This window comes from Homarus americanus, unplaced genomic scaffold (assembly GCF_018991925.1).
Source record: "Homarus americanus isolate GMGI-L3 unplaced genomic scaffold, GMGI_Hamer_2.0 scaffold56333, whole genome shotgun sequence".
Taxonomy (NCBI): Eukaryota; Metazoa; Arthropoda; class Malacostraca; order Decapoda; family Nephropidae; genus Homarus; species Homarus americanus.
The window spans coordinates 7662036-7688702 of NW_024734940.1; the positions used below are offsets into that span (position 1 = coordinate 7662036).

At 41.8% G+C, this 26667-nt stretch overlaps 1 long non-coding RNA gene across 1 annotated transcript; it reads left to right on the plus strand.

Annotated features, from left to right (window-relative positions):
• Positions 1–2125: 2125 nt before the first annotated feature.
• LOC121870552 lies at positions 2126–4968 on the plus strand. The gene is made up of 3 exons (XR_006089727.1): positions 2126–2176; positions 2768–2900; positions 4659–4968. It is a non-coding gene; the product is annotated as an uncharacterized LOC121870552 (long non-coding RNA).
• Positions 4969–26667: the final 21699 nt, after the last annotated feature.

The following is a 26667-nucleotide window of genomic DNA, read 5'->3' on the forward strand; positions in this document are numbered from 1 at the left end:
GTTATCCAGTGCTGTAGGTGTTAGTGGATTAATTCAGCAAAGGCTTGAATTTCTTGTGCATTTTTTACCTACTAGTCATTTTCCATGCTGCGTAACAGTCTTTGTGTTTCTGACCTGATGTTGGTTAACCGGTCCCTCCGTGTTTGTGATTGGGGATCTGATAGCACTGCATCGTGGGATAATTTTTTGGTTTTGAGAAGATTATGGATGGTAGGCGAGTTTTCATTAAACCAGTCTTGATGTCACATTTTTGAAAAGCCAAGTGTTTCCAGTGCAGCTTCACTCATTGCAGTCTTCAACTCTTTCCAGCCATCTTCCACAGTGCCAGGTTCCATAATTTCATGGGCTGGGAGTTTTTCGGTGATTTTGTTTTTTAATGAGTTCGAGGTTTCAGGATTACTGAGGGTATTGATGTTAAGTTTACGACTGGGGGCTTGCCTCAAGTGTTGGGGTCGAATTATCATTAGAATCCTGGATCTTATCAGCCTATGGTCCGTGCCACAGTCTGTACCCCTCATGGCTTTTGTGATTTGCACCCCGTTTAGGTCATCTTGGCGAATAATAACATAGTCAAGGAGGTGCCAGTGGTTTGATCGAGGATGTTTCCATGAGGTCTTGTATTTGGTTTTCATCTAAAACCAGGTGTTAGTGATCGTAAGATTGTATTCTGAGCACAGTGTAAGGAGTCGGAGTCCGTTGTTGTTCATCTTCCCTACCCCTTGCTTGCCCAGAACTTTGTCCCATGTTTCATAGTTTGAACCAACTCTAGCATTGAAATCCCCTAAAAGAAGAATTTTGTCAGTTGGTGGCGCATCCGCAAGAGCAGTTTCCAATATACTATAGAAGCGGTCTTTTGTTTCTTCATTAAATTATAATTTTCTACAGACAGCATTTGTTTAGGACCACCTTTTCTAGGTCCCTCCGTTAGGAAGCTGCCAAAGAGACACACTGCCCTGTCCCTTGTCTCAGCGATCATCACTCCACCACCGCCTACGTGCAGATCGGAGCTAAACACTTCCAGTCACAGCCTTGACCTGTGCCCCCCACTCGTTCCCATCGCCGTAGGTCTTTTCGAGATGATGATGAGATAATGAGCGTGATTGGAGAAAAGGGCCTGCGCAATGAGTGGATTTTGAGTGGGGATGATGGAGCGCAAACACCACTCCCACTACCTTGGCCTCCCCCAGCAACTGTCGGTGGCATAAAAGACCCACGACGACCGACTGCTGAGCGTGGTCGCAGGAATCTGCCGAGAACGCGGTTTATTGTGCTTCGCCTATTGCGTGCCTCCAAACACAGGTTTTTCGTTAGGGGTTGACTCCCGTAGTCTTGCACTTTACCAGTTAACCCACAAGACAGTGGGACATGGGTTGGTGGGTTCCAGGACATGTCCACACGCCGGTGAGCTTGCACACTACACCTCTGGGGCCCCCTGTTGCTCCGAGATCCCCTAATGTATTAGCCTCGGGGCGGGGCGGGGGAGAGGGAGGAGGAAAAGACGGGACGGAGCAAGAGATATAGAAGGAACAGGACGAGACACACACAGAGAGAGAGAGAGAGAGAGAGAGAGAGAGAGCGAGCACGGAACGTAGAGAGAGAGAAAGAGAGAGAAGGAATAGGAAGGGACGGATTCGTGAAGGGGGTAATGAAAAATGACTCATGCAGACATCACATCACATAGTGTGTCGAAGTCTCCGGTTTGTGTGAGTGTGTGTCTGTGTGTGTGTGTGTGTGTTCATTGACGTCATTCATACGTTCTTTAGTCATGTGCCTCACTAGCCTCAGGTAATATGCACTCACACTGTGTAGAATTTATTTCTTTATATTTCGTGTAAGTACATATATCGCTTAAGCTTTTATCTCTTTCGTCTCCTTATCTCTCCATCTCTCACGACGAATTTCACGAGTTAAGATAAAAGTGAATCTTAAGTCTCGTTCCAATTATTCGTTTTTTTTTTTTCTATTTATATATAAAAGGAATCAACTGTTATATGGAGACAAAAATTTATATATTTAGAAGCAAACAGGAAATTTCCGAGCTTCAGGCAACCACCAGGAGGGGAGGGGAGTGGGGGGGGGGGTCATCAGCATACAGTATATATACTGGCACTGTCCACTGCTAGGTATCAATTTTCCACCGTAAGACCTTCAACACTCAATCAGCATGAAGATTATGGTAAGATGATCCTTACTTTACTTCAGGTGCTCAAGGGTTCTTATTGCTTGATAATTTGATGTCTCATTTAAATCTCGCAGGTTGCCCAGCCCGGATTATATGGAATTAGTTTATCTGTTGTTATATCTTAACCCCTTGACTGCGACAATTTAACATTTTCAGTACGAAGACAATCACATGAGTACGATAGTTTAACTTCTTGAATACGATGACAACCATTTGAGTAAAATTAATTATTATATTGGATGCTGTATCTTAACCCTATACAACGTCTTAAACGCTTTGATCAATGTGTTTCCTCCAGCACGAGGAATTCGTGCTCAAGGGTTTAGCTTCAGACAATAAACAGGTTGTCAAGAACATATTAAAATTGTTACACGCACAGCAAGCAGGCTAGGGACTGAAGCAGTCAGTTTTACGTCAATTACAGGTGGTTTGGGACAGATTTAGGATCCCAGTAATTTGTTGCTTTCCCTGCTGAAGCTTGACTTTAAATATTTTAAACCCTCCATCGATATATCAATTTGTTGTTACACTGCGCTCTACATCCCATCCCTTGTTGCATTGTTCTCGTAACGTTGGTGCCTACAGTTGGTGCTTCTCCTGGTGGCCGCCGCTACAGCCCTGCCAGCCCCGGCGCCCGGCCCCGAGGCCGGAGCTGAACCTGACCCACAGCTCTTCTACAGTTCTTTGGGCTACTCACCACTGTGGTACAACTACCCAAGTAAGTCAACAGAAATGTACTTTGTTATATGTTAAGGTAGAGTTACATTTTCCCCATGAAGAAACATTCCTGGGTAAAGTTCTCATTATTATGTTCTTGGAGACCGTGTATGTGTGTGTGTGTGTGTGTGTGTGTGTGTGTGTGTGTGTGTGTGTGTGTGTGTGTGTGTGTGTGTGTGTGTGTGTGTGTGTGTGTGTGTGTGTGTGTGTGTGTGTGGAGAGATTTGCTGTAGTGAAAATGAATCTGTCTGTAAGTACATGTGTTTACTCGAGGGTGTGAGTGTGTGATATAACGCATTTACACACGTGTGTCTTTTTAGTATTACTTAAAAAGCCGGGAAATTTCTTACAACCAGAGAGGTGGTGCACAGTCAGGTGGTGCACAGTCAGGTGGTGCACAGTCAGGTGGTGTACAGTCAGGTGGTGTACAGCCAGGTGGTGTACAGCCAGGTGGTGCACAGTCAGGTGGTGTACAGTCAGGTGGTGTACAGTCAGGTGGTGCACAGTCAGGTGGTGCACAGTCAGGTGGTGTACACAGGTGGTGCACAGTCAGGTGGTGCACAGTCAGGTGGTGCACAGTCAGGTGGTGCACAGTCAGGTGGTGCAGTCAGGTGGTGCACAGTCAGGTGGTGCACAGGTGGTGTACAGTCAGGTGGTGCACAGTCAGGTGCACAGTCAGGTGGTGTACAGTCAGGTGATGTACAGCCAGATGGTGTACAGTCAGGTGGTGTACAGTCAGGTGGTGTACAGTCAGGTGATGCACAGTCAGGTGATGCACAGTCAGGTGGTGTACAGTCAGGTAGTGTACAGTCAGGTGATGTACAGTCAGGTGGTGCACAATCAGGTGGTGTACAGTCAGGTGGTGTACAAATAGGTAGTGTACAGCCGAAGGTGGTGTACAGGCAGGTGGTGTACAGTCAGGTGATGTACAGCCAGATGGTGTACAGTCAGGTGGTGTACAGTCATGTGTGCACAGTCAGGTGGTGCACAGTCAGGTGGTGTACAGTCAGGTGGTATACAGTCAGGTGATGTACAGTCAGGTGGTGCACAATCAGGTGGTGTACAGTCAGGTGGTGTACAGCCAGGTAGGTGTACAGTCAGGTGGTGTACAAATAGGTAGTGTACAGCAGGTGGTGTACAGCCAGGTGGTGTAAGTCAGGTGGAGTACAGTCAGATGGTGTACAGCCAGGTGGTATACAGTCAGGTGGTGTACAGTCAGGTGGTGTACAAATAGGTAGTGTACAGCCGAAGGTGGTGTACAGCCAGGTGGTGTAAGTCAGGTGGAGTACAGTCAGATGGTGTACAGCCAGGTGGTATACAGTCAGGTGGTGTACAGTCAGGTGGTGTACAAATAGGTAGTGTACAGCCGAAGGTGGTGTACAGGCAGGTGGTGTACAGTCAGGTGGTGTATAGCCAGGTGGTGTACAGTCAGGTGATGTACAATCAGGTGGTGTACAGCCAGGGGGTGCACAGCCAGGTAGTATACAACTAGTAAACTACTGCCTAACCTGTGGACGAGGCTGTTCCTCACCCCCCGACCAAACATGACGGGAAGTGCGGTTCTCTCTACATCTTGCAAGTTATTTGTAAAGCTTTAGCTTTTCAATCCATTTCCTTTCCCAATCCTCATCCAATGTTGATACCGAACCTTCATCACTTAGTACAGCGTAATCAAAAGGCGACCATACTAAATTTTACTAATGACACACACCCGGTGGAGAAAATACTTATGTTTACTTGTTGTCTCTGCCTTGTACAGCATTCTTCCCCTACACCCAATATTATCACATACCCTACGTGGTGGCGAAGAAGAGCGAGGGATAAACAACTCTAGGAACCGCTGCAGGACGTCAGGAGGAGTCAGTAGCCTCGCTAGCCTTACCGGTGGGATTTGCAATTTGCCGCTGAGCCTCCTGTGTCCGCCACCAACACCGGCCTCCTGGCTCACCTCCCCGAAGGCCACTCCATGGACGTCTCTTCTCCCAAACACCAACTGGGGACACTGGCGTGATGCTGTGTCCTCCGGCTTTGTTTTCTTTGCATTAATAAAAAAAAAAAAAAAGTTTTAATGCTCTGTTTTTTATGCGTGACATCATTGGCCGTTTCTCTACTAAGCATAGATGATATAATTTCTAAGGCGATAGTTATCGTTTTATTTCAATATATTTCTGCATCTTAATTTGTACATCGTAATGAATTTGGAAACAATATTAAACTGAAATAATATAGAATTACATAATTTTATTTTAAGACACTTGGAAAGGGTAGTTGGTGAGAGGACATCAGCCAACATTAGCTACAGCGTCAACTCATAGTTATGTCATGGCAGATGTAAACATTGTGTTTATATTATCAATGTCGTCCTCAGGTACGTCACAAAGAAGCTATAGACGGCTGAACACGAAGCTTGTGGCTCATGTAATTTGTGATCATTGCTGATATCCGGAACTGTTAAAAAAAAATTATTTTCCAGCCATAAATTTTTTTAGTCAAATTAATAACATAAATGCTCTTAAAAGATGCTGGCTAGACTTGCCACTTGTCTCTGTACAACACCTTTGAATGGAGTTACCCAAACACATACTATACTAAGACAATATCCTGTCTATAAAATAGACAGGAGGCACTGAGAGAAGTCTATATTCAGCAAGTCGGCCACAGTGGGAGGAAAAACAATGAAAGTATGATAGAAAATATATTGACACTCATAAATAAAAGTTAAGCAAACAAAGTTGTAAGAAAACAAGATGATAAAAGAGAATGGGGATATAAAGTGAAGAACAGCAAGATGAGTAAACAAGACTATGGAAGGTGAGCAACAAAACTGGAGGAGAGGCAAGTGTCAATAACTACTAAACAGAAGTAATGCAACAAACAATAAGAGGAGAACAATAATGATTTAGGACAACTATACTGTTAATAGTAATTCCCTTCCAAATGGTGAGAGAGAGAGATGTGACAGCAACAGCAGTGAAGCGGATGACAAATGCCTGATGTCGGCTACTCAGTGAAACAAAGACGATGTCAGTTTATACAATGAACTTTTCCATTGTATTCCCATCACGCAAAAATCACACAACCCTCTGTCACTAGCATGAGGGAGAAACAATAAAGAGAAGATCGATTCAGTATCATAGTCATCACCATCGTCATCATCATCAACAAAGCCTACAGTCGTGTGTGTAGTCAACTCCCAGCAGCATCGACAAAGTATACACGTGGAGAGAAGATGGTGAGTGAAACATACAAACATAAAAAGTGGAATCAGTTAGTCTGGCGGCCAGCTAGGGACAATATGTATACAACACCCTGTACACTATGGCTTCAACACATAGGGAGTCATGTGGCCAGAACTGCACCCGACCACATTCATTTCCTCAACTGTAAACTCTCACCGTTGGGGGTGTCTATGGCGGGAACTATAAAATACTGACTTTTTTAAATATGAAGTAAGCAATATGTTCACTCAGCCGCTATATACAATTTTCTGTCAATCAATAAATCCGAGAACCGTCCTCATGTCTGAGAGTTGGCGACCACAGACCTCCACTCTAAACGTTCACGGGCTCTTTTTACCAATCCCTTCTTTCTGCCAGATATCCTTTAAATCTCTATATATGCACTCTTATTTGCACCTGTAACTGCACTTGTATTTATGCATGCACCTGTACGTGCGTCTATGCCTGTACTTTTATCTCTATCTATACCTTTATCAGTATATGTACCCGTATTTATACCTGTATTTTAACCTGTATCTGTACTTGTATCTGTACCGGTACCTGCACCTATACTTGTATCCTTACCTGTATCTGTACCTGTATCAGTACCTGTCTCTGTACCTGTATCAGTACCTGCATCTGTACCTGTCTGTAAGTGTATCTCTACCTTAATCTATACCTATATCTGTACCACCTGTATATGTACCTTTATCTATAACTGTATCTGTACCTCTATTAATACCTGTATCTGTACCTGTATCTCTACCTTTATCTATACCTGTATCCGTACCTGTATCTGTACCTGTATCTGTACCTGTACCTATATATGTACATATATTTATACCTGTACCTGAATCAGTACCTGTATCTGTACCTCTATCAATACCTATATATATATATATATATATATATATATATATATATATATATATATATATATATATATATATATATATATATATATATATATATATATATATATCTTGATAAAATCACACGGGAAAAGGGAAACAACGGAGCATCTTAGCTTTCGTCTTTATTCAAGACATCTTCAGAGGCAACTGGATTACATGGACAGAGAGAGGCTTAAATATACAGGGTGACCTTATTAAACATGAGGTCAGGTCATTATGAGTTGCCTCTGAAGATGTCTTGAATAAAAACGAAAGCTAAGGTGCTCCGTTGTTTCCCTTTTCTCGTGTGATTTTATCAGGATTTATCTTATCCACGTTTTCATTGTGGATCTACATGAATATATATATATATATATATATATATATATATATATACACACCTGTAACTGTATCTACACCTGTACCTGTATCTGTACCTATATCTGTATCTGTAGCTGTACCTTTACCTGTATAAATACCTGTATAATAATAATAATAATAATAATAATAATAATAATAATAATAAACGGTTTATTAATAGAGTTGCAGCCGGTGGCTGAAAATATACAGACTTACATTTGATTTAGACATAATGATATAATATGCATTGAATACATTTACAGGGCTGTACAGTACATAAATCAGGAGTTGTTTATTATTTTAACAATAGATGGGATGGTGCTGTTCTTATATCTATCGGTGCGGGCTCTTATGGGCTGAATTTTGTTGTAGTGGCAGGGGGTGGCGATGACGAGGGTGGTGCATTAGTTGGCTGCCAAACCTTTCCAGTGCTTGGTGGTGGAGGTCACTGAGGAATGGCATTTCCAGGGTGGAGAGAGCATTGGTGTAGCCGGAGTATTCTGCGCCGAGCATGATTCTGCAGGCCCTTTTCTGTACCTTCTCTAACCGACGTTGTTGGGTGGAGTTGAGAGAAGACGACCAGGCTGGTGACGCATACGGTAGTTTGGGGAGAATAAAGGCGTTGTAGATGGTCCTCAGCTCTGGCGTGGGTGTCCCAAGTGACCTAAGTCATTGTAGCATGTAGAGACGGTACGAGGCTGCCTTGACTGTGTTATTTACATGGGCCTTCCAGTCAAGTTTGTTGTCTATAGTTACACCCAGGAGTTTGGCAGACTGCACCAGCTGGAGAGGATGGGCACCCACTATGACTGCTGGGGCTTGCACTGGAGTGGTGGCGGTATTGATGTGCATGACTACGGTTTTGGTGTGGTTGATGGTGACCTTGTTCTCCGTAGTCCATGCCTGTAGCCTGTCTAGGGTGCCTTGTAGCGATGAGTAGTCTTGGTGCGGTACAACGAATTACCCAAAAGTACCCAAAAGTATATTAAATCAGGGTAAAATCTTAACGAATATATGTTTTACATCAATAAAACCTGATTAATAATGTTTTCATTGAAATGTAGTCAAAATAATGAAATAATAAGCAGCGAAAAATGCTAAATTCCAAAGAGATATAATGGAGATATAATTATCGATGTTTCTGTTACTTTGGGGTATTTAAGATAGCTGTAGGATTTACTTTTCGTTAGGTTAGGTTAGGTTAGGTTAGGTTAGGTTAGCGAAGTGCATCACGATGGATCTGAGTTATCTCCCTTGTTCACGAACTCTTTCGAATTTAGCGTTCGCCAATACTGAAAGTTTTTCGCTGTTCATTATTTCATCTTACAAATTATTTTTACAAAAATACACTAAAAATATGATTAAACATGTTTTGTGTATGTATAACAGATATTCGTTAAGATTTTACCCTTATTTGCTATACTTTTGGGTACTCTTGGGTACATTTGGATACTTTTGGGTAATGCGTGGCTCCCGTCTGGTGCGGTGTTGTCCACTGAAACCCCCACAGTGCAGTCATCCACGTACTTCCACCTGTGAGGAGTATCTCTGCACCTGTATCTCTACCTTTATATATACCTGTACCTGTACCTGTCTCTGCACCTGTATCTGTATCTGTAACTGTACCTTTACCTGTATCTATACCTGTATCTGTACCTATACCTGTACCTGTATCTCTACCTTTATATATACCTGTATATGTAGCCGACCTGTACCTGTATCGGTATCTGTACCTTTACCTGTACCTGTACCTATAACTGTATCAGGTAACTGTACCTATACCTGTATTTGTACCTGTACCTATACCTGTATCTCCACCTGTATCTCTACCTGTATCTCTACCTTTTTCTATACCTATATCTGTACCTGTATCTGTACCCTGTACCTATACCTGTATCTGTACCTGTATCTATACTTGTATCTGTATCTGTACCTGTATCTGTACCTGTATATGCACCTGTATATGCACCTGTATCTGTACCTGTATCTATACCTGTACCTGTATCTGTACCTGTATCTTTACCTGTATCTGTACCTGTGTCTGTACCTGTATGTGTACCTGTATCTGTATCTATACCTGTATCTGTACCTGTATCTGTACCTGTATCTTTACCTGTATCTGTACCTGTGTCTGTACCTGTATGTGTACCTGTATCTGTATCTATACTTGTATCTGTACCTGTATCTGTACCTGTATCTGTACCTGTATATGCACCTGTACATGCACCTGTATCTGTACTGTATCTATACCTGTCTCTGTACCTGTATCTATACTTGTATCTGTACCTGTATCTGTACCTGTATCTGTACCTGTATATGCACTTGTACATGCACCTGTATCTGTACTGTATCTATACCTGTATCTGTACCTGTATATGCACCTGTACATGCACCTGTATCTGTACCTGTATCTATACCTGTATCTGTATCTGTATCTATACCTGTATCTATACCTGTATCTGTACCTGTATCTGTACATGCACCTGTACCTGTATATGCACCTGTATCTGTACCTGTATCTATTGCTGTATATGCACCTGTATCTGTCCCTGTATCTATACCTGTATATGCACCTGTATCTGTCCCTGTATCTACACCTGTATATGTACCTGTATCTGTATCTATACCTGTGTCTGTACCTGTATCTGTACCTGTGTCTGTACCTGTATGTGTACCTGTATCTGTACCTGTACCTGTATTTGTATCTCTACCTTTATCTACACCTGTATCTGTACCTGTTTCTGTACCTGTTTCAGTACCTGTATCTGTACCTGTATCTGTACCTGTTTCTGTACTTGTATCTGTACCTATATAATTATGTACCAATTTATGGACCTGTATTTGTACCTGTATCTGTCCCTGCATTTGGACCTCTATGTGTATCTGTACCTGTATCTGCACCTTTACCTATATCTGTACATATATATATATATATATATATATATATATATATATATATATATATATATATATATATATATATATATTATATATATATATATATATACCTGTATCTGTATCTGTATCTGTACCTGCATATATACCTTCATCTGTACCTGTATATATATATATATATATATATATATATATATATATATATATATATATATATATATATATATATATATATATACCTGTACCTGTATCTGTACCCTTATATATACCTATTAATGTACACTCGCACCAAAAAGTATCGGTGCAGGGCGAGATCGACGACTTCCGAAACGATAACACTGGTCAACAGCCAAAATGGTTCACATATGAGATCATGCCCACACAACTAATTTCATATTGCTGAATTCGAATTTGATATTTGTTTTGTTCTATTAGACCAGGTTTTATAAAAAAAATCAATAGGTACAAATATTTAATATTCCATCACGTGTCGTGCAAAAGATGAGATTATCTCATGTGACTGTGCTTTCATGACTAATTTCATATTAATTGGATGTTTAATTCTACCATCAGACCTACTTTCTTAAAGAATAAAAAAAATAGTAAATATAGTAACATTATCGCGTTATGCAAGATACAATTTTAAACCTATCACAGATAAGCTCATAAAAAATTGTACCAAAAAACATAAGTTCAAATCCTTTATAATGACAAAATATGAAGTTCTAAAAGTGCTTCTGAACTTTACTCTTTCTCTTGTACAGCTTGCTCTCTTCTCGTTGCAGTGTCCAGCAATAGTCGCCCATCATGTTAGGACTGAATTGTCCCTGATATCTGCTCTCCATTATGGCGATATCTTGATGAAATCTTTCGCCGTGTTCATCACTAACGTCTCCAAGGTTACCTGGGAAAAATTCAATATGAGAGTGGAAAAAATGCAATTTCAAGGACATCCTTGCTCCCAATGCATGATAATTCTGAAGCATGGTTGTTACGATTTCTTTGTAGTTGTCAGCACGATAGTTTCCAAGAAAATTCTTTGACACATTGACAAATGATTCCCATGCTTTTTTCTCCAGTGGGTTCAATGTTTTGGTGAATTCGCTATCATTAACTAGTATACGAATTTGTGGTCCATTCAAGACACCTGCTTTCAACTTGGCTTCGGAAACCACACCACCTAGTTTCTGAGATAAGTATAGAGTCCCAGCACCGAATTGATCCATAGCTTTGATGAAATTTTTAGCCAAACCGAGCTTTAGATGCAGTGGAGGCAAAAATATCTTTTCTGGATCTACAAGCGGATTGTGAACACAGTTAAACCTTCCAGGCGCATCTCTTGGTCTTGTCGGCCAATCCTTTCTCACATAGTGCTCTGCATCAGCTCTGCTGTTCCACAAGCACAAAAAGCACATGTGCTTTGTGTAGCCACTCTGAAGGCCCAGTAGTAAACTGATGACTTTGAGATCGCCACATATCTTCCACTGGTGTTTCTCATACTCTATAGCGGCCAACAGAATTTTCATTGTTTCATAGCTCTCAGTCATTTTTGTTGCGTGTGCTATTGGGACAGATGGAAGCCGATTGCCATTGTGTAAAAGAACAGCTTTCAGAGAGTCTTTTCCTGAGTCTATAAACAGCCTCCAATCCTCTGTCTTGTATGTTTCAGACTTGCAGAGTTGTTGCATGAGAGATACTGCGTCCTCGCAATAACAAAGGTTGTTTGCCATCTTGAAAAATGCAGACAGCTGTCTATGTCGGTAACGCGCTGTAGTGATATGCACTCCATCTTCTAGCAGGTTACGCTGCTTTAGTCTGGATCCCAAAACTTCAGCCTTTTCTTTTGACAAGTTTAGGTCCCTGATGAGATCATGAAGCGCTTCTTGAGTAAATAGTTTAGGCCTGGTATTTTCAGAGTCATCCTGGTAGTCGTTTTCCATTGAGGTAGAGGTAGAATCGGAATCACTCAATTCTTGTTCAGTCGGTGGATTTGGGACTGGAAGTTCAGCACTGTGCGGTACTGGTCGGATTGCAGAAGCAATATTGGGGTACTGTACCTTGCCTCGTGTCTTGATTTTTATTCCCTTAATATTTGTGAGACAGAAGAAGCAGTCACTACTGTGGTCTTTAGGTTCACGCCATATCATTGGTACAGCAAACGGCATTCCTGAACTTCGTTTACCACACATCCACTCGCTCAGGTGGTTAACACAAGACTTACAGGCTACATGAGGTGCCCATTTCTTGTCTTGGTCACCCAAATGACATTTGAAGTAACTTTTGTAGTTCAGTCGAACAGCTTTTGTGATTGGTTTCTTGAGGCTACCAGGAGTGAAGGCACCACATATGTAGCAAAAACTGTCAGCACCGTTCACACACTTGCGACGTTCCATGTTTTGTTAATTTCAGAGTAATTACAAATCATGCAGGTGTAGATATGCAATATCATGAATCAGCAAACTGAAACAAACAAAAAAGCACAAATCAGGACAAAATAATTGCATAAGTGGAGCCAGTGAGCATATAAATTACTGTATGAATAGCATGGTACACTAAATATATAGATATGCTGGTTCTGGAAAACTGAGCCTGATACAGCTATACGAATGTCATAATTGAGTTCAGCACATACAATTACACTAGAATCAGACTGTTTTGATCCAGAACCATGAGAATTTTTTTTTATGTTGACACTGTGATATGTCGGGAGGGTTGGTAAGTGTATTCTCATAACCCCCCCCCCCTCCACTAGGTGTTGCCATATGGCTGACAATCAGTGAGTTTGTTTCCTCTTTTCGGATTGTTGCTTTGTGTCGACTGAATGATGACTGAATGATGAGCGAGGGTTCGGTCTCGGTGAACGTGGGTATAAAACAGAGGCAATATGAAGCAGTAGAGATCTACACATACCAGACGACATGGAAACCTCAGAGGGAACACGAGGAGCTATTATTGCCCTTTATAACAAAGGGTTCGGCGTCACAGATATTAGTCGGCGGGTTGGTGTCCACAGGAACACCGCTGCACGATGGATTCGGCGATACCTCGAAACTGGTGCTACAGATGACAGGTCTCGGAGCGGCCGTCCACGCTGCACCACCCCTCAGGACGACCAGGTTGAGTGGTTTATTTGGTAGCATTAATTAATGTGGCAATATTCACAATTATCACAAATAATGTTGTTAACAGGGAGCTCCTCATATTTCATACTGTCTATTTATCATTTCCGGCCCTTATTTATAACGGTTTGTTTCACTTGACCAGGCCACAGTAGCTGCTCAGCAGGATTACAGGGCTGCCAACATACAGCAGGAACAACTCGCCTTTCCCAATACCTATCGTCACTGGTCTCAAATTGTTCACACTACAGTATGCACCGATACTTTTTGTTGCAAGTGTACCTGTATCTGTACCTGTATATGTACCTGTATATGTACCTGTATAGTTACCTGTATCTCGCACCTGTATATGTACCTGTATCAGGACTTGTACACATATCTATACCTGTACGTGCATATATTCCTGTACCTATACCTGTACCTATAACTGTACCTGTACCTGTATATGCACCTATATATGTACCTGTATTTATACCTGTATCTGTACCTGTATCTGTAACTGTATCTGAAACTGTATCTTTACCAGTATATTCACCTGTACCTATACCTGTACCTCTACCTGTACCTGTATCTGAACCAATACCTGTACCTGTATCGGTACCAATACCTGTACCCTGTATCGGTACCTATACTTGTACCTGTATCCTTTACCTATACCTGTACCTGCATCTGTACCTATATCTGTGTCTGTATCTGTACCTGTTCCTATACCTGTACCTATACCTGTATCTATTTTTGTACCTATACCTGTATCTGTACTTGTACCTGTTTATGTATCTGTATCTCTACCTGTATCTGTCGCTGTTCCTGCATTTCTACCTTTATATATAACTGTATCTGTAACTGTACCTGTACCTACACCTGCATCTGTACCTGTATCTATACCAATACCTCTACCTGTATCGGTACCAATACCTATACCTGTATCGGTACCTATACTTGTACCTGTATCCTTTACCTATACCTGTACCTGCATCTGTACCTATATCTGTGTCTGTATCTGTACCTGTTCCTATACCTGTACCTATACCTGTATCTGCACCTGTACCTGTATCTGTACCTGTACCTATATATGTACCTGTATCTGTACCTGTACCTATACCTATACCTGTATCTGTACCTGTACCTATATTTATACCTGTATCTGTACCTGTATCTATACCTGTACCTGTATCTGTACCTTTACCTGTACATATATCTATAGCTGTGCCTGTATCTGTATCTCAACCTGTGTCAACACCTGTATCTGTATCTCTACTCGTATCTACACCTGTATCTGTAACTATATAATTATGTACCTGTATAAGAACATAAGAACATAAGAATGGAGGAAACTGCAGCGGGCCTATTGGCCCATACTGGGCAGTCCCGTTTACACCCAACCCCTATTGCTCATATGAGCATCCAACCTATGTTTGAAGCAATTCAGCGTATTCGAGTTAATGATGATATTTGGTAACTTGTTCCATTCATCCACTACTCTGTTTCCAAACCATTGTTTACCTATTTCACGCCTAAATCTAAATTTGTCAAATTTAAAACCATTGTTACGAGTTCGCTCCTGGTTGGATAGTTTGAGTACCTTTGTAATGTCCCCTTTGTTTAGCCCTGCCTTCCACTTATACACCTCTATCAGGTGGCCCCTCGCTCTACGTCTCTCAAGGGAGTGCAAATTAAGATGCTTTAACCTGTCTCTATACTCAAGGTTCCTAATGCCCGGGATTAGTCTTGTCATTCTCCTCTGAATTCTTTCCAAGGATTCTATATCCATTCTGTAATACGGTGACCAGAACTGAACTGCGTAATCCAGGTGTGGTCTCACAAGAGCAAGATACAGTTTTAGGATGACCTCGCTAGTCTTGTAACTAACACTCCTTTGTATGAACCCAAGTACTTTATTAGCCTTGTTACGAGCAAAAACACATTGTTTACTTGGCTTAAGGTTCCTACTTATCATTACTCCTAAATCTCTCTCGCAGTCGGATTTCTCTATGGCATCGTTGTTCATCTGGTATCTGGTTTCCCTGTTTACATCTCCTATACTGAGTACTTTACATTTGTCGACATTGAATTTCATCTGCCATTTTTCAGACCATTCGAAAAATTTGTTTAGATCTTCCTGTAGTTTTGCGGAGTCCTCGTCAGATTTAGTAACACGTCCTATTTTAGTGTCATCAGCAAATTTACTTATGTTGCTGTCATGCCGATATCTATGTCGTTTATGTATATAATAAATAATAATGGTCCAAGTCCTGAGCCTTGGGGAACTCCACTTGTGACGTTGCTCCAATGGGACTTAGTGCCGTTAATGCTCACTCGCTGTTTCCTGTCCTGTAACCACGCTCTAATCCATTTAAGGATGTCACCTTTGATGCCATGAGCTTCTACCTTTCTAATTAGTCTTTCGTGGGGGACTCTGTCGAAGGCTTTGCTAAAGTCGAGATATACCATCATAATTGTGTCCCTCGTCCACCGATTCGAAAACTGATGAAAAGAATGTTAATAGATTAGTTAGGCAAGAACGTCCGCTTGTGAAGCCATGCTGGGAATCATTGATCAATCGGTGCTTCTCCAGGTGATTTCGAATAGAGTTTGAAATGATTGCTTCCAGTAATTTGCCTACTATTGATGTTAGACTGATTGGGCGGTAGTTAGAGGATAGTGATCTATCCCCCTTCTTGAAAATCGGTATTACATTCACTATCCTCCAGGATTCTGGTACTACACCTGTTTTTAATGACATGTTAAACAACTTTGCTAAGGGCATACTAAGCTCTTCCTTACATTCCTTTAATACTCTGGCAAATATCTCATCGGGACCAGGTGACTTATTAGGCTTTAGTTTGTCTATTTGCTTACTAACATCGTTACTAGTCACTACTATCTCATTTAATTTGTTTTCTTCACTATCTCTGAATAGAGTCGGTGCCTCGGGTATCATGTTTAAATTTTCGGTGGTGAAAACTGTTGAAAAATATTTATTCAAATTATTGCTCATTTCTCCGTCGTTATCAGTGAGCTCGCCGAAGTCTGACCGTATTGGTCCAATCTTTTCTCGTGTTTTAGTTTGATACATTTGGTAGAATCCTTTGGGTTTGTCTTCGCCTCCCTTGCTATCCTTACCTCATTATTCCTCTTTGCTTTCCTTATCTCGGTTTAAACCCTACTTGCCAATACCCTATAATAGTCCCAGAGGTGAATTTCGCCACGATTTATCCTTCTACCTATAGCCTTCCTTTGGCCAATGATGTTCTTTAAATAATTATTTATCCATTTAGGGTCATTGTTGTCTGATCTGAGTTTTTTGTATGGTATGTTCTGCCTTTGTGCATTAAGTAACTTACTATTTAAATTGTCGTGGAACTCGGCAATCTCAGATCTCGTTATCAGGTCCGTGTCATCTGTCAGGTTCACAGCCAAGCGCGACACCCCCTCTCTCAGCTGCCTCTTTAAACTGTCAAAGTTTGCCCTTCTGAAATCTGGTACTTTAGTGGAATTTTCCTTACGTCTGCCCTGAAAATATAACTGGAATCGAATTTCTTTGTGGTCGCTGTTTGCAAGTTCGTTCCCTACCTCGACATTGCTAATTAGGTTTTCTCTGTTCGACAGAACTAAGTCAAGTATATTATTACCCTGTGTGGGTTCGGTTATATGTTGACTTAGGAAACAGTCCTGGATCGTCTCGAGAAAATCCTCTGATACTGAGTTACCCGTAAGGTCAGTCCAATCTATTTGGCCAAGGTTAAAGTCGCCTACTATATATGAATCGGCTGCTTGTCCAATTAACCAGTCCGTTCACACATATTTATATTTGGGTTTTAAGTAACGAAACCCAAACGGTAGTTCCTTTGATTTATTATAAAAGGTTGTATATATAATTCCTGAGTGTATATCAACCGTAAGTCTCACTGTCTAGGAGTGAATGAGAAGGGGACGGCGTTTATGTATGATAAACGTTAGGTCACGTCCTTACGATATGAGTTGAGGTGAGCTACTGAAGCTTAGGGGCATCGCAGTGCGTGCTTACAGAAATGCTGAGCTATGGGTCTCGCCCTCTTGGGTGAGTTGCCCGCTCACGTGTCCATCTCATGTCTTACTCATAGACAGTGGAAAGTTACAGGGTGGTGAATCTGAATATAATATCAGATGTATTGACCCATTTATATAATACGTTCTGTTGATGAGACAGGGGCCTATTACATACAGACTTTGTTGTGTATGGAAGCCCTGCGCATTTCATCCCAGATAAGTCGCTCATTGACGCTATGAAGATTGGGGGATCTATATATTACTCCTGTGATTAATTTTTCCGGACCGTCGCTTAATTCTATCCAAATTGTTTCTGTATTCCTCTCAGTTTTTATTTCCTTATTTATTTCACACTTCAGATTATCCCTAACATAGATTGCTACTCCGCCTCCTTTCCTGGTCTGCCTATCGGTATGGAACAGTTTGTAACCCGCAATTTGGTATTCGACTGGTAACTCACGTGTGTCTAGGTTGATCCATGTTTCAGTGAATGCAATTATATCGATTTTTTCGGTACATACCAAGGCCCTAATATCATCCATTTTGTTTCTCATACTTCTACTGTTCGCGTAGTATACATTTAAGTTAGTCGTGTTCTGAGTCCTCCCCTTACCACGTTTAGTTTTAAATTCCCTGTCTAATTTAGTTTTGTCATCATTCTTAACACTATTTCCCTGAAGTCTTTCACTTTGTTTACCCGCTCCCACTGCAGTCTCCTCCACCCTCGTGCCCATATGTTCTCTTAGCAGTTTAAAGGCTTCGATATCTTTTGAACTGCCCCTACTGTTTGTATAGTATACATTTAAACCTACTCTTCCCTGGTCCTGTTTTACCCCTTGTCCTGAGCAACTAATTTTACTTCCCAGGACCTGCTTGTTTTTTGACTCCCACTTTCCCCGACCCCTCTCTACTGGCGAAACCCCCCCTTCGGAGTGACAATTTCACGCTCCAGGGATGCAGACAACGTCTTTACCCCCTCACGAGACAAGTGTACTCCGTCGCGACAGTACAGGTAGTCGTTGCCATAGAATCGTTGCCAGTTATCAATGAATGCCCAACCATTGTTTGCACAATGTTTTTCCAGTCGGCAATTTATAGCAATTGCCCTGGACAGCCATTCACGACCAACCCCTCTTCTAGGCAAGACACCACCTGTACCTGTATCTCTACCCGTATCTACACCTGTATCTGTACCTATATAATTATGTACCTGTATGTGTACCTGTATCTCTACTCGTATCTACACCTGTGTCTGTACCTATATTATTATGTACCTACAGTATATACTGCATGTACCTGTAACTGTGCCTATACATATGTCTATACCTGTACCAGTATCTGTACCTATATATATATATATATATATATATATATATATATATATATATATATATATATATATATATATATATATATATATATATATATATATATATATATATATATATATATATATATATATATCTGTACCTATACCTGTACCTATATCTGTACCTGTATCTGTACCTGTACCTACATCTGTACCTATATATGTACCTGTACCTGCACCTATATCTTCACCTGTACTGTATCTGTACCTGTATCTATTCCTATATCTGTATCTGTATCTATATCTGTACCTATATACCTGTACCTATATCTGTACCTGTACCTGTATTTGTACCTGTACTACTGTTAATAGAAAAACCTGTTATAGGACTGCCCAATATGATTTACTTTTATAAACAGGTATTTTAATTGACTGTTTAATGTCCTCACATACCACATCTTTTCTAATACTGTAATAATAAGGTAATAATAATAAGTTATACAACCGTCATCAAATATGAAAGTAGGTATTGAATATTGGATATTATTTCATTGTTATTCCTATTATAATTGTTGCTATTATCAATAAAAGTAACATTATTAGAGTAGTTTTAGTTTCAGTAACTGCAGTGTCCTTGGTGGATCGGTAGGCGTAAGGAATTGCCAGAATAACCACCTTACTAAATACTGACAGAGAGACGTCTTGCACAAGAGCACAGAGGGTCACATGATCTTGGGGGAAGTGGGCGGGGCATCAACTAGCTCTGGTGGTATATAAAAAGAAGAACCACGCCCTCTGCATCAGTCGTTCAGCACCACTCTCACTACAACCATTATGAAGATTATGGTAAGACTTTGTCCCTTGCCTCTCTTAACTACCTCCGGCCACCTACATTCACAGTAGTAACTGCCTCATTAACGTAAAATCAACAGAAATCACGAACATTTCTTTTGATTGCAATTGAAGTGGAAATTCCTTCAGATAAATAGTTGCCATAGTTGTTGATATTATCTTACTAAAATGTAAGTAAAGTTTGCTTTGGTGTCAACAGCTGGTGTTTCTCCTGGTGGCCGTGGCCGTCGCCCTGCCCACAGCTGACCCTGACCCACAGGTCCTCCTCTACAGCCACCCTTACTCCCTCACTCTGAAGACTATTGATACCAAAACTCCCGCAGCCACTGTCCCTCTCACCTACACCTACCCTGGTAAGTCCCCCCCCCCCGCTCACCTACACCTACCTTGGTAAGTCACCTTAACCTCCCTCACCCTCACCTACACCTACCATGGGAAGCCACCTTCGCCTCCTTCCCCCTCGCCAGCTTCTACCTCGGTAAGTCACCTTCGTCGCCCTCCCCTTCACATACACCTATCCTGGTAAGCCACCTTCGCCTTCCTCTCCCTCACCTACACCTTTGTTGGTAAATCACCTTCACTTCCCGTTCCCTCCCCTCACCTACAACCCCAATCCCCTAACCTTTTCTTCACTCAATATCGTCCAGCCTTTAACTTACACTTCATGTGATTCATCAGTGTTATATTTTATATTTTGTGAATCTCTTACAAAACTATATCACCCAAAGAGGTAGACACGGGAGTGCCGTGTGTGATGTTGTGTATCAAAAGAAAACTTTGTTTACATCGGTTGTTTTTTTCAGTATCAGTATCACATGACCCTGTGTTCTCCTCTCTTCTCAGGTCTGGGATACCCCGCCACCTACAGTCTGCCCCGTGGCTACCTTGGCTACCCTTATAGCTACCCTTATGGCTACCCTTATGGCTGGCAAGTTGTGGCAAACCCCGCTAAGGAGCCCGCCGTAGAGGAAGCATAAACAACTCCAGGAACCGCTGCAGACCATCAGGAGAAGTCAGTAGCCTCGATAGCCTTATCGGTAGGATTTGCAAGTTGCAGCTTAGCCTCCTGTGTTATCCGCTACCACCACCACCACCACCGGTCTCTTGGTTCACCTCCCTCAAGGCCGCACCATGGACGACTCTTCTTCTAAACACCAAGTGGGGACCCTGACGTGATGCTGGGAGAGATGGGGGCCACACCCCTGCCTCACCCCATGTAGCACTACTGTGTCCTCCGCCTGTGTCTTCTTGCATTAATAAAAAGACTAATAAAATATTTCGTATAATTTAACCACCTTTATTCTGAGATTAATGGTTCTTTATGGTATATAAAAAAAATTGATGAGGATCATTTTGTCTTAATTTCATGGTAAGTCTGTTGGCAATTCTTCTTTACTTGCTAATCTATAAAATTACGACATCAAAACACCGTAGACTTACAAGAAACCATCCTTATAGACAAATATGAAGAATCTTATCGAACTAAACACAGTACACAGTCTGATTCGTTTGTTAATGTGCTGCTGATGTCAAAGTCATGCCTACTGGACATGTTTTGTTTATATTGTAACTGTAGTAGGTAGTAGGCAGCTACCAAACAGGGAAGTACTACCGCCTGGGAAGATATTGGAAGCATAATATATTATCTAATGGTAGACCCTGTTGCCATATGGCACCACGAAAATTGTGACCAAGTCCCAGGTTGCTAATCTGACTTTCTGCCTCATTTACACACAATTGCAGGGTCTCAATTGTTTCTCTTACTATTGACAACACAACATACATATAATGTTTCTCACTTTTTATCATTTTCATTTCTTAATTCTTTATTATTATTATTATTATTATTATTATTATTATTATTATTAATATTATTATCATTATTATTATTATTATTATTATTATTATTATTAGTAGTAGTAGTAGTAGTAGCTCACGGCAGCCCTCAACGACCACATAATAGCCCAGAACGCAACAGGGGAGGTGGATACCAGTGAAGTAAACAAGATTCGTAGGTCCATTACGACAGAACGGCAGCTCTGCCAAAATGATAAGCTGCAGCAACTGTTGCTGCAGGTACCAGAAAATGTGAAAAAAAAGTAGCTATAGCGCAGGAGGTGGGCGCCTCGAACTGGTTAACTACGTTACCGATAAGGGCAAGTGGTTTCAGTCTCAATAAACAAGAATTTACAGATGCCATTGCTCTAAGGTACAGTCGGCCAGTAGAAGGTTTGCCCTCCCAATGAGTGTGGGGCTCTTCCTATGACGTCGATCACGCCATGGTGTGCAAGAAAGTGGGCTTCATATGCATGAGGCATGAAGAAGGGACCTCACAGTAAATATGTTGAAGGAAATCTGCCGGGATGTCACGTTAGAACCGACCCTCCTTCCTTTGGATGGTGAGGTCTTCCAACATAGGACTTCAAACACATCTAACGAAGCCCGTGTTGACGTCAGTGCTCGAGGAATCTGGACGCGGGGACAGAGAGCTTTCCTCGACATCAGGATTTTTTATCCCATGGCCGCATGTCACCGTAACCTAGCTCTCGATGCTGCACACAGGAGGAACGAGAACGAGAAGATAAGGGCATATGGGGAGAGAATTCAAAACGTTGATCAAGGCAGCTTCACTCCTTTAGTGTTCACAACCTCTGGTGGGATGGGACCAAGTGCAAGATGTTTCTACGCCAGACTCGCGGAGGTGATCTCCGAACAGAAGCAGCAGCCCAGAAGTTATGTTACAGCCTGGATGAGATGTCGACTGTCTTTCTCTCTCCTTCGGTCGGCTTTGCTCTGCCTCAGGGGAACGAGAGCTTCTGCCCCAATGCCGACAACTGCTGCAGATATCGACTATGAGGCTAGTCACTGAATGCCGTGTAGATCTGCAGCTCAACTAATTCAACACAGATAGGATAGCTACTTATGTATTAGGATATTTAATATTAAGGTAATAAAATGGCAGCGAAGGTGTGACTATTGGGGGAGGCTGGAGGCCACGTTTGAAAAAAAAAAGTAGTAGCAGTAGTAGTAGTAGTACATTTTCGTCCCCCAGGCCCCGATGTGGGCCAGTGACCTATGCCCGGGTGGGCTAATCCCCGTAAAAAAAAAAATCATATGGCAAACAAAAAATCTTGATATGACTGAAGCAATACCTGTGGGTCCAGCATCTTATGATCACTGGTGATGTTCAGAACAATTTCAGTAAACTATTGGTCGACATTCATTTCTTAAATCTTAATAAAGTGTGAAAATATAAAAAAAATCATGGAAATTAACTGTTAATTTTCTCTTTACTGTAAAGTTTAATTACCTGACCAATAAACTAGAGGGACTTGGACCTTCCTCGTATAGGTATATAGAATCGGTGTTTATGTTAACAATATTGTCATGGGTTGCGTTAGGCCTACTCTGACAACCCATTCCAATGTTTATTTGCGGGAAATATGAGACCAGGCCACCCGTGGCTCTGTCACCCCCTTGCCATTACTGGGTATGTGAACCAGGCTGTGGAGGGGGTAGGTCAGTGTTGTATTGTCCATCTGTCTCACCCCACCACGACCACATTTTGGCAGTAGGGCCCAGACCGTGGATTAGTTAAGACCTCCTGCTCCGTAGACCTAAGAAACTGGGGTCATTAAGTTCCTACCACGACACCGTGCTATGAGGCTGTGTGTGCAAAACCCCAAGATTTTAGTTAAGTTTAGCGATTACGTTAACAAATCCCGTAAAGAAAAGTGATCACTGGTGAAGGCCTGTTTGCTACAAGAACACTCCAGGCCAGCCTAGTAAATCAAAGCGGTTAATTCCTCTGTTTGACAAACTCCCCCCGTGTAAAATTACGGTATTGTGGCGTAAATGTGGATGCCTCACCTACCCATGTAAATTGTAAGTCAGTGTATGGATCCTTGCCAAATAAACATGAGTGAAATTATATGCCCGTACCTGCAATCCCTATTTTATCATTACTAAAGGTAATAGCTGATTGGTTATGACAAAGTATAATCAGTAACTTAGATGGATGTTGGAAAATAATGAACAGAAAGTTGCTTCGTGAATCACTAGTGGAGCAGGAACAACTAAAATCCATAACTGTAATAATAAACCCAAAACAACGAACATTAACGCGGGAATAATAGGATTTTAAAATAACTTTGCTGTAAAAAATGAAACTTAAAGAAAATTCCATAGGCCTGCCCATCCATCAGGGACACTGCGGATACAGCACAATGTGTACAAACCTTTCGATACAAGCGGAGGTACTGTAACGTGGCTGCTACTGAACTAAAAAGCCTCCATTAGAGAGAGGCAGCAACAGGCAGAAATGAGGCGAATGACAAATACCTGATGTCAGCCACTCGGTGAAACTAAGACAATGTGATGATATGAAAGAAACACTTCGTTGTATTTCCAGCAGTAAAGAACAAGACAACCCTCGTCACCAGCAAGAGGGAGAAACTGCAAAGAGCAGATCGACCACCACCATCATCATCATCATCTTCTTCATCTTCTTCATCATCATAATCGTCATCATCATCATCATCATATTATCATTATCTTCACGTCGTTAACATCGTCATTATCATCATCAGCATCATTATCATTATCATCATCATCATGTTAACCACCCACAAAACCATCATCATATAACAAGACAGATCTTGCATGAAGAATATTTATATATATATAGGAAGAATATTTAGTAAGAGAGTAAAAGAGAGGAAGACTTTGGTAGCGTGGCCGTGTTAGTTATTTACTCTGTCAATACACTATCTTATCTTATATGTCAATACACATCTATTACGTTCGTTAGGACGACTTCTCAAACACCGCTTCGTTACAACTGTTTATTGATTACGACAATGACATGGACACATTAATAACACCTTCTATCGAAGTTACTAGGACATTATATTTACGTTACTAGGACATCATATTACGTTACTAGACACTGATTCTCGGACACGAACATGAAATGAATACACTTCCCACGTAAGTAACTCATCCCATGGAAAGCTCTGACAAAAACTCACGTGACCTGGGGGAGGTCTAGCAGGTGGTCTTGGGTTGTCTCTATGGGAGACTGCTTAGCTGGGCACCGGAGGGAAGTCGGGGAGGGAAGTCTTGCGTGACTCTCTTCCCATGAGCGGGACTGGGCTGTGGTGAACCTCCTCCGATCCCTGTGTGTCTCTCTCTCCCAGACTCTGTCTCTCTGACTCCCTCTCGCTGCTCCCCTGAGGGAGGGCTACGAGCGGGACTGGGGACGTAGTTGCTGGCCCTTCTTGGTTACAAGACACACTCTCCTGAGGGAGGACTAGGACGTCCTATATATTGGAAGACCAGCCGTCAGGTTGAGCTGATCGGGGAGGGGGGGGGGAAGGCGAAGGGACTCCTTACATTTGCCCTCGCTAATGTAGTGTCAGGTCTGAACTTTTTCTGAGACTATAATTGTTGTATATTCTGGAGAAATCTTCAGATGAATGCTTGCCTGTTAACATCGTTGGTGGGGCCGTGTGACATGAGAGGCTCTGGTTGATTTGTGGCCCCTTGACTTGGGCTCGAGGGTTACATTTTACCTGGCTAATGTGAGGTTAGGTCTGGGCCTTGTCTGAGATGTACTGTAGTTGTGTATATTGGGAGAGAGTCGGCAGGTGGTTTCTTACATGTTTGTTGGGGCCGTGTGACATGGGAAGGGGAGCTAGTTGATTTGTAACTCCTTGAGTGGCCGCGAGGGTTACCCTTGGGCAGCCGCGAGGGTTACCCTTACACTTGACCACCCTAATGTCGGGTCAGGTCTGGACTGTTTCTGAGATGTAAGCTGTGGTCTGACAACCCATCACTACAATCATCATCATCATCATCATCATAATCGTCATCATCATCATCATTTTCTTCACGTCGTTAACATCGTCATTATCATCATCAGCATTATTACCATCATCATCATCATGTTAACCACCCACAAAATCGTCATCATCATAATTATCATCATCATCATCATCATCATTTTCTTCATGAACAAATCCCCCTACTGGGATGAGTGTACCCAACTCTCAGCAGAATCGTGGAAGTAGAGAAGGTGAGAGAAGATGGTGAATTAAACATACAAACAAGTGGTAAAGTCAAGGCATAATGGAAATAAATATGGAGGCCGTCAAAAGAAACAACAACAGCAACCGGCCTTATACACATTACAACTTAAGCCCCGTCCACAAGATCGAGCAGTGCCCGGCGGGCTTTGCCCGTTTACCGGGCAAAGTCTGTGTGTTGTACACACGGGGGTGGTTGGCGGCAGTCATAGTCGGCGCCGGTAGCTAGTAGGTGGTCGGCAGTGGCGGGTGTGGTACGATCACCATGGTGTGTCGCAGGAATAATCGCCGGACAGTTAATGCAAATAGCGTTGTGTACTATAATTGGTGCTATGTGCAAAGAGAAGAACCAAATGCAGAAAAGGGAATGGTGCAGAGTGGTTAGATCGAAGAAAAGTATTAGGAAGTCATGCCACGATTTTACGTGAACTGCAAGATGGACATGAGAAAAACTTCACCAATTACATGAGAATGGACCCCAACACCTTTTACAAACTTCTAGCGAAAGGGGAACCATATATAAAAAAAACAGGATACCAATATGAGGGAGAGTATATCTGCAGAGGCTCGTCTAGAGGCAACGCTCATATATCTTTCAACTGGGTGCACCTACACGTCACTTCAGTATAGAACGAGGATATCAAAACAAAGTTTGTTTCGCATAATACCTGCAACTTGTCAAGCCATGTATGAAGTACTCAAGGAAGATTACTTGCAGGTGAGATTTGTAGTACATAAATATTCATTGAATAATGTTAGAATTATGATATGCATAGACAGGAAGCTGTGGGACTAGAGTGAGGAGAGCGGCAGGAACGAAGAACACACACGAATGTCCTCATTACATAATACATAAACAATCTCCCGTTTATTGTCACGCCAATAATGGACATTGCATAAGCTTATTTGGTTATACACTGGACATCTGGACCGAGCGGGGAACATATACGTATCACATTTGCAGTACTTAACTCAGGTTTTACAAAGTACTAGCTTACGTTGTCAGT